General features: G+C 46.6%; 1 long non-coding RNA gene across 1 annotated transcript; it reads right to left on the bottom strand.

The window, feature by feature from the left end:
• Window positions 1–309: 309 nt before the first annotated feature.
• Window positions 310–3,766, bottom strand: LOC135826212 (uncharacterized). The gene is made up of 2 exons (XR_010555231.1): window positions 570–3,766; window positions 310–487 (listed from the first exon to the last, which is right to left on the bottom strand). It is a non-coding gene; the product is annotated as an uncharacterized LOC135826212 (long non-coding RNA).
• Window positions 3,767–8,592: the final 4,826 nt, after the last annotated feature.

Below are 8,592 nucleotides of genomic sequence, written 5' to 3' on the forward strand. Positions count from 1 at the left end.
ACTATAATGCGGAGCTGACGAGTGCCTATCGAAAAACTCCAATACGGCAATAGAGGAGATTATTACTGACCAATCGAATCTAAATCTGCAGAATATGGTAGATTTCCTCTACGACTCGAATCTCGTCAAGGGCTTTTACAACGTGCCAAAAAACAACTGTCACATGTTTTGCCACCGCTCTGTTCAACGAACTTGCAGCTACCCAATACGTCGATCACATCGAACTTCAACGTTCCAAACCCATCACCTCGGAACATGCAATTGAATGAGAACTCGACCCCTTTCACACAAACATTTAACACAGATATGTTGGTTTTAAACTTTTTATTATAAACACAGGAGCTCCGCCTGGGCTTGCGCCATCTTCGTCACGCTGTTAATGGGCAACACCCCGTAGAAGTTGATAAGCCTCTGAAGGTAGTTGTTGATGTGTCGGGACGTTGTAACGTGATCCTTCATTGTCCCAAGATCAATCCACTCGTCATCGCTGCATGGGGGAAAAAGATAAAACAAGATGTATAAGATCTCCTGTATTTCAAATAAAGATAATTGTATAACAGATCACTTACCAGCTACATTTATAAACCGGCTGACGACCAGCCTCCAGGTTCTTCCGATGTCCTTTTGATTTGGCGTGGTCAACGAACGGCTGGAGGCCGGTCGTAGTCTTAAGACATAAGTCACAGCTGAATTGCATCTTTGTTTTGAAGAAGAAGAAGACGATCTTCAGGCTGGAGTTGAATGGGACTCATCAAGGCAGCTCCAATCACTTTTATCCCCATCCAGTTGTTTGATGCTCGTTGGTTGAAGGGTAGTCTGGCAATACCTAGAATATTCCAGAATATCATAATTCAATTTCAAAAAAAACATCCCAGACAGTCAATCTTACTAACACCACACCCACCACTTTAAAAGAAATACTTATGTCGCCGATAGGCACTTCAAACACCACTTCACATTTCAAGTGGCCACTTAATTAGCCCACCTCCACCACCTCCACGACAACAAGACGGACAGCAACAACATCAACAGAATGAAACCCTACAAGTCTACAAGGAATGTATGGTAAAAAGAAGAGAGATGAGGGCTGACAACACCGTTCACGTGACGGCGATTACAACAAAAACATACACCTATCAGAACGGGGAGCAATACACAGACGTGTCAATGTATCAAGGAATAGACAATGCAATATAAAGACCACCTATGTGTGTCTTTTTGCATCTATGTACAGTGAAACCTCGTTAAGAAGAACACTGATACGACAAACTTTCGCTTTAGAAGAACACACTGTCAGCGGAACACTCCCGGAGACTCAAGCAAACACAGAACTGGTGCTCACTGAATTCCCATTTGGAAAAATGTGGATGCCGGTACCATTGTGCCACTTGGGTTATACATTCTAGTTGGATACCCTGCAGATGCTGCAGAGCGCGGGACAAAGGAGATACGCTACTGGATGTCACACAGTCAAACACCCAGGAAGAACAAGTGCACGCTGTCATTCACTTCCAACCCACTCCATGCCAATCAAGCCGTACTGAGAATGGACGATACCATCACAGGCGTGTACAGAAACTACAACATTTATGATTCATTCCGTTTTCTTTACCAAGTGTATTGATAAATTATAATAAAACATTTTTAATGAATAACGTCATGTATTATGATGATGATGATTTGAGTGTGTGTGTGTGTGTGTGTGTGTGTGTGTGTGTGTGTGTGTGTCTACATGTCAAATTTAATAATATAGCTCAAAGTGAGGGAGGCAAGGATAGACATAATAGTAATCAATGTGAGCATTTGTGGAATTCCACAATTCGTGAATGTTGACTGAGTTTGCTGACAACGCTTGTAGTGCACCACGTCAATAGCATGCAGTTCTTGATTGAAGAACTCAACTAGATATAGAGTGCAGTGCAGCTCATGATCGTATCCTCTCAGCGACACTTCTTCACACAAGAGAATGAGCATTGCAACCAACACGATGATCATACTAATGTTGTTACTGGAAGGGGTGCTCTTCACCTTCTTGAACACGCAGGATAGGTTCTTCATGAGGTGGCGTTGAGCAATGTCCGACTTGCCAGTAGCAGTACTAGGCGTACTTCCATCAGGGGTTGGATCAACTGGAAACAGCAGCTTCACTACATCAAGTAGTTCTTTCCGCCCGCAGCAAGCCATGTCCTTGGCAGCAATCCAGATCAAGTTGGTTATGGGGTGACTTTCAACAACTGCTTGATCATATCCATGGTCTCCATTGAAAGGTTCCACCAGGTTTGTCAGCGAGGTTGCGATTCCTAACCGCGCAGCACAACGCATCAGCGCACCCATTGTACAATGGCCGTCCTCACCATGATCTTTCAAAATAGACCACATGTTCATGATCTTCTTGTTGTTGTTGTTGTTGTTGTTGTTGTTGTTGTTGTTGTTGTTGTTGTTGTTGTTGTTGTTGTTGTTCTTCTTCTTCTTCTTCTTCTTCTTCTTCTTCACCAAAGTAATAGCAAGGATGAAGACAACAACAACAATTACTTGTGACTTGGCAAGGATGCTTTGCGAAATGATGGAAAATTAAGATGTCAGGGGTTTTATACAGCGGCAACGGTACCCTTCATCATCATCTTCCTCGCCCTACACATGGCACTTGAGAAACGGTACAGCGCACATTTCATCTCCGCAGGAATTAATTCCACACGAGGTTCACAGCACCCGTAAGATTGGATTAGTCTTTGCATCAGTTCCTTCTCCTCAGAATTAAACTCTCGGATATTCTGCTTAAACTTCTTCAGCTGAAAAGGGGTAAGAGGTTTTGTACGGATTAGAAGTTGGCGGAGCCAGGCTTTCGAAAATTGCTGCGGTTTGCAACTCATTAGCTTGCTGGATCGTGCCCACGCCACATGGCTCTTTGGAAGATATGGCTGAAGCTTCTGGCAAATCTCGTCGCGCTCAGCACAGATGCATGTCAGAGCTATGGCATAGTTCAGGCTCTTGTAGCCACTCTCCTTCTTCATGTACTGCAACGGTTCCAGCACACCGTGAAGGTTCAGCAGGACACCGGTCTTCTGCATGAAGCGTACCAGATGTCTGTCGACGGCAGTCAATCGCTCCCGAGCCGCATATAGCCGTGGGAGAATGCATCTCTCTGTAAAATTCACCTCCGGCAACAGCACGCTATCAAGAACAAGTCCGCATACAGTACACACAAAGTGCCCCTCGTTCACAACTTGATGATTATGAAAACATTTGTCAATGTTTGGACTAGGAGGAGGGGCATCAGGACAAGGGTCATCGTCATGCTCAACGACGGCGCGTTGACGCTCCTTGTACGCACGCAGTATTTCAAATTGCTCTTCAATATCCATGATGCTAACTGATCACATTTTCCAGTAAACGCTGCATCATATATCAATTTATAAATGAGTCACACCTCCTAAAAAATACCCCCCTATGACATCATACCGTAGAGCTAGTTCTAATTAGCCTGGGAATACCTAGAAGTTTCCAGAACACATTCCCAGACAGTGACTCTTGTCAACAACCACACCCACCACTTTAAAAGCAATTATGTCGCCGAGAGGCACTTCAGACACCACTTAGTCATTAATCCAATTAAATATGACACCTGGCCCACTTCAAAACCACTTCAGATCTCAAGTGGCCACTTCATTACCACTTATCCAATTAAAAGTTCAAGTGGCCACTTAATTAACAACCGCAAAGTTCAAGTACCCATTCATAAGGTCAAGTGGGTTCAACCCTTGGCCCAGGACCGGCTCGGTCACTACTACTTACGTGATACTGACTCGCCCTTCCACGGTAAACATAGGTATACTGGATTAGTGGAAACTTCAGCATTCTTCTTTGGACTGGTCTCAGTTACATACTTCACAATAACAGACTCGGGGTATCCATTGAGACGAAAAAGCGCACGTAACTTCTCCAACTCCTGCTCCAACCTTGAAGACGAACAAAGGCGACGTGCACGATCCACCAAATTACGCAACAAATTGATCTAACCTCATTAGTTACATGTATGTCCAGTGGTTGTCTCTTGTTGTCGCACTACATGTCGCGCTTATTGAGTTTTCTCGCATTTGCACCTTTGTGTCATTATTGCAATTTTCGCTGTTTACTTTAGCTATCTTCTTTCTTTCTTTTTTTGCGCTGTTTTACCATCTTCTTACTGTATTTAATCCACTGTGCCTGTTCCTTTTCCCTTGCCTGTATTTCACCTGATGAGAAGGCTTGAAAGTATACTTGTGAAGACAAAAACTTTCAAGATGTTTGTAATGAGCCTGAAGTGTGTCCTTTTTATGAGTAATAAATTTATACAAAAGAGAAAGACCAAGGAACTACAAGTTCGGCTATACTGTCCACTAACACCACCAGTTACTAAACTATCAGCTCATGCGATAACATTGCACGACACTGACCGACGGTACTGACGTTCTACAACTAACTGGCTAACAGCTCTAGCACATCTTGGGTGCGCACTTCAACAGCCTTCCAACTTGGAAGGTTCTAAGTTATAGAAATAGCATAAGGAGGGAAGGTTAGCGCAACCAAGATAAGCACGAGCTGAAAGTCTCAGCTGTGAAGGACGTTGGCGGATGTTCATGCATATCGATGACGATACTGGCAAGACCATTGGACAATACGGTCAAACCACGATTCCAGAACGCAAAGCAACATTCCACACAACTTGTGTGGCTCAAGAGATGCGAATATCAATAAAAGTGGGAGCTATGCGAACAAGAATCATTAAAAAAGCGAACGCCTCAGTAAAACAGCACTGTACTTCGACTATGACAATTTAGATGGAGAAGAAGCAGCAGTAACAAGCAGCAGTTTCACACGACGATTGTTTCGCCGTATAGATAGAGACGGCTCATCAGGTGTGCAGGAATGTACTCAGATGGAGAGCCAAGGGTTAATTTGTACAAAAGAGAAAGACCAAGGAACTACAAGTTACGCTATACTGTCCACTAACACCACCAGTTACTAAACTATCAGCTCATGCGATAACATTGCACGACACTGACCGACGGTACTGACGTTCTACAACTAACTGGCTAACAGCTCTAGCACATCTTGGATGCGCACCCAACAGACTTCCAAATTGGAAGGTTCTAAGTTATAGAAATAACATAAGGAGGGGAAGGTGAGCGCAACCAAGATAAGCACGCCGCTGAAAGTCTCAGCTGTGAAGGACGTTGGCGGGTGTTCATGCATGTCAATGACAATACTGGCAAGACCATTGGACAATACGGTCAAACCAAAGTTGGAAGGCTGTTGGAGTGCGCATCCAAGATGTGCTCCCCGGTAGTACATTGGGTACTGCACTTGCCTGCGACCCGAGAGGCCGCGGGTTCGAGCCCCGCAGTCGCACATCTGACTGCAAAATCCCCACGACGCAGCTCACCAGATCAAGGTGTGGGTCCTCTGCACTCAGTTGAGTCAAGTCGAGCGAGCTGCAACTCCCGGTGCCGAAAGGCGGGCTCATGCCCCGACATGGCTACTTCCCCTTGTCTAGCCCCCAAGACGAAAATGATAGTAGCCGACTGGCCGAAATTAAAAAAAAAAAAAAAAAAAGATGTGCTAGAGCTGTTAGCCAGTTAGTTGTAGAACGTCAGTACCGTCGGTCAGTGTCGTGCAATGTTATCGCATGAGCTGATAGTTTAGTAACTGGTGGTGTTAGTGGACCGTATAGCGTAACTTGTAGTTCCTTGGTCTTTCTCTTTTTGCACTTTCTTTCTCTTTTGTATAAATTAAACCTTGGCTCTCCATCTGAGTAAATTAATCAATTATTACAATTTTGCAGCCGATGTTGGAAAATCAGCTGATTTTGCAGCCGAACCTGATGTATTTTTGAGCCTAGCGAAAATCCGAATAGGGGAAAAAAACGGGCCGATTCGTGGAAAGCCTATCTCGGTATTAGGGTCCAGCGGATAATGCTCCGAAAAGGCGAAAACGTTTGTATAATGCTAACCATAATGCTCCAAAAACGACCTTATACATGTAATGCTGATTTATTGCTTCAGAAAGGGCTATAATCCTATAATGCTCTTGGTTTGACACAAAAGGGAGGAGCTCCCACCCCCCCCCCCCCCCCGGAGAATAGGCTATAGCTGCAAATTGTCAAACTTCAAGAAAGGAATGCACATAGTCAATCTGCCTCTGAAGCCGCCGCAATATCTCTCACCAGCTCCAACGCCTGCTAGTACTACATGTGTGTCTTAGAAGGTAGCAGCCTGGTCCTAAATTTCATTCTGGCATTCTACTGTCTTTTGCATGATACCGTGAGTGAGGGTAGCGTTTTTTCAGCTCGTAGATTTCGATAGCCCAGTCGGCATCAGGCCGGTCTGGAGGTACCGGTAGGGTCTAGCAGTGGTTGTAGTAGCCCAGTCGGCATCAGGCCGGTCTGGAGGTACCGGTAGGGTCTTAGCAGCGGTTGTAGTAGTCCAGTGTAATAGGTAGCAGTAGTAGTGTGGTGCCCGTAGTCGTAGTCCTAAATTTTTTTTTACATGGACGAGCTGACAGGCGAGCCGACAAAACTGCTCTGCTCTCTGCCTGGCATTGAGCAAAATGTGGTCAGCTTGCTGCAGACTTTGACAACTTTTGTCGGCGAGTCGAGAGACCGGGAGAGGTGCCTCCTACGACGCTTAGATGAGCACTCTACACAAATCGTGGAGTTCAAGGCGGAGGTTCGTGTCTCCCTTGAAAAGAAGTCCGCCATTACAGCCGTGGATTCCTCCTCCGAGCTGCCCGGCAGTACCCATACTCTCAACAGCCAGCGTACACGCCGTAATAATAATAATAACAAGCCTGTGCCCAACGCAACCTCTGCATTGGACTTGGAGGCCATCCAGGATGATTCTTGGCAGTTGGTGGCTCAAGAGCCTCACCGCAAGAAGCGAGTAGTTGTCGTTATTGGCAATCTCAGTGCCCAGTGCAATGACCAACGGCTAAGCGAGTTCATCACAACACGCTCCACCGCAGTACACCAGACAGTTGCAGTTCATGATTGCACTGTCCGTGAAAACAAGAAGGGAATGATGACAGGAAGAGTAACTGTTGATGCTGATGCCCTCCCCACAGTCACCTCTGTAAACTTTTGGCCTAGACCACTGTATGCGAGGGAGTGGACATTCCATGAAAAACGTCATGGGCCAGTGCCAGGAAAGGGAAATGGACAGTCTGTGCTGTCGAAGAAGTTAGGCAAGGACTCAGCCACTCACAGCTCCGACCTGACACCATTGCCTCCCTACTGCAAGCGACGGCATGGGGATTCACCTGACTCCGGCAGCCCACTGCTCAAGAAACTGGACGAAGACCACCAGCAGCAAGAGTCTGCCGAGCAACAACAACTGAATACAGACAGCCAGCAATCATGAAGCTCCTCCTGACCAATGCAGGCGGGCTGCTGTCCAAGTTCGGAGAGTTTCAGCATGCCCTGTTGCTCTCAGGTGCGGATGTTGCCATAGTGACTGAGACGAAACTAACAGTGGATAAATGCTCTCACAGTGCATCTATGATCCCGGGATACTGTGGCCCGTTTCGCCGAGACCGAACAGAACACGGAGGTGGCATTGGAGTCTGAATCAAAGCCGGCATCGCGTACTAGCATCTGGATCAGTACCAGTCTGCTGAATTCGAAACAGCCTGGCCCACCGTTGGCCAGTGCAACAGCAAAACTGTCATAGGTGCAGCCTATCGCCCTGGTTCCTGCGCTGACAATGATCTGGCTCTACTCGAGCACTTAGACCAAAACATAGATACCATGCGGCAGCATGGTAAGCACATGATTCTGGCTGGAGACTTTAATGTTCACAGCATGTTCTGGCTTGGCAGCTCTCGAACGACAATCGCAGGGGAGTTCTTGGAAGAAATCAGTGCAACACACTGTCTTGTCCAGCACGTGACCCAGCCAACCCGTGGGCCAAACACATTGGATCTCGTCTTGTCCGACTTTCCTGGCGCTGTCCACACAGCAGTATCATCTCCCATCGGTCGCTCTGACCACTGTGTAGTATTGTCCAACTTTCAGGAAATCACTCCTGTACTGGAGCGGCCAACAAGCAGGAAAGTATGGCGTTATGGCCAAGAAGACTGGGGCAGACTGAGGGCACATTTCCGCAGCTTTGACTGGGCTGCTGTCGTCTGCGATGACCCCGAACTTGCATGTGAACAACTCACAACTGTAATTCTGGATGGAATGGACATTGTTTATACCATCTAAGACCCTGACAGTACGGACGACAGACCCTTGTTGGTGGACACCTGAGTGCAGCACTGTAGTTCAAGCAAAGACTCGTGCATGGAAACGGTGGCGTCAGCACCCCAATGATGGAGATTTGCGAGCTTCATTCATCGACCTAGTGGCCCAAACAGCTGCTATTTTGCTGCGCGACCAATCATCACATGATGCTCGTGTCAAAGCTAAGCTCAGCTCAGGCTCACTTAACGACAAGCAATGGTGGTCCAACATGAAGTGAGCTGCTGGGATGGAACGTGCCTCTGAGATACCTCTTCTGAAGGACACCGACGGCACAGAGTATCCAACTCGCCAAGCCAAGGCCAATTGCCTCGCCA

The sequence above is a fragment of the Sycon ciliatum genome, chromosome 10 (assembly GCF_964019385.1).
Source record: "Sycon ciliatum chromosome 10, ocSycCili1.1, whole genome shotgun sequence".
NCBI classification, from domain to species: Eukaryota; Metazoa; Porifera; class Calcarea; order Leucosolenida; family Sycettidae; genus Sycon; species Sycon ciliatum.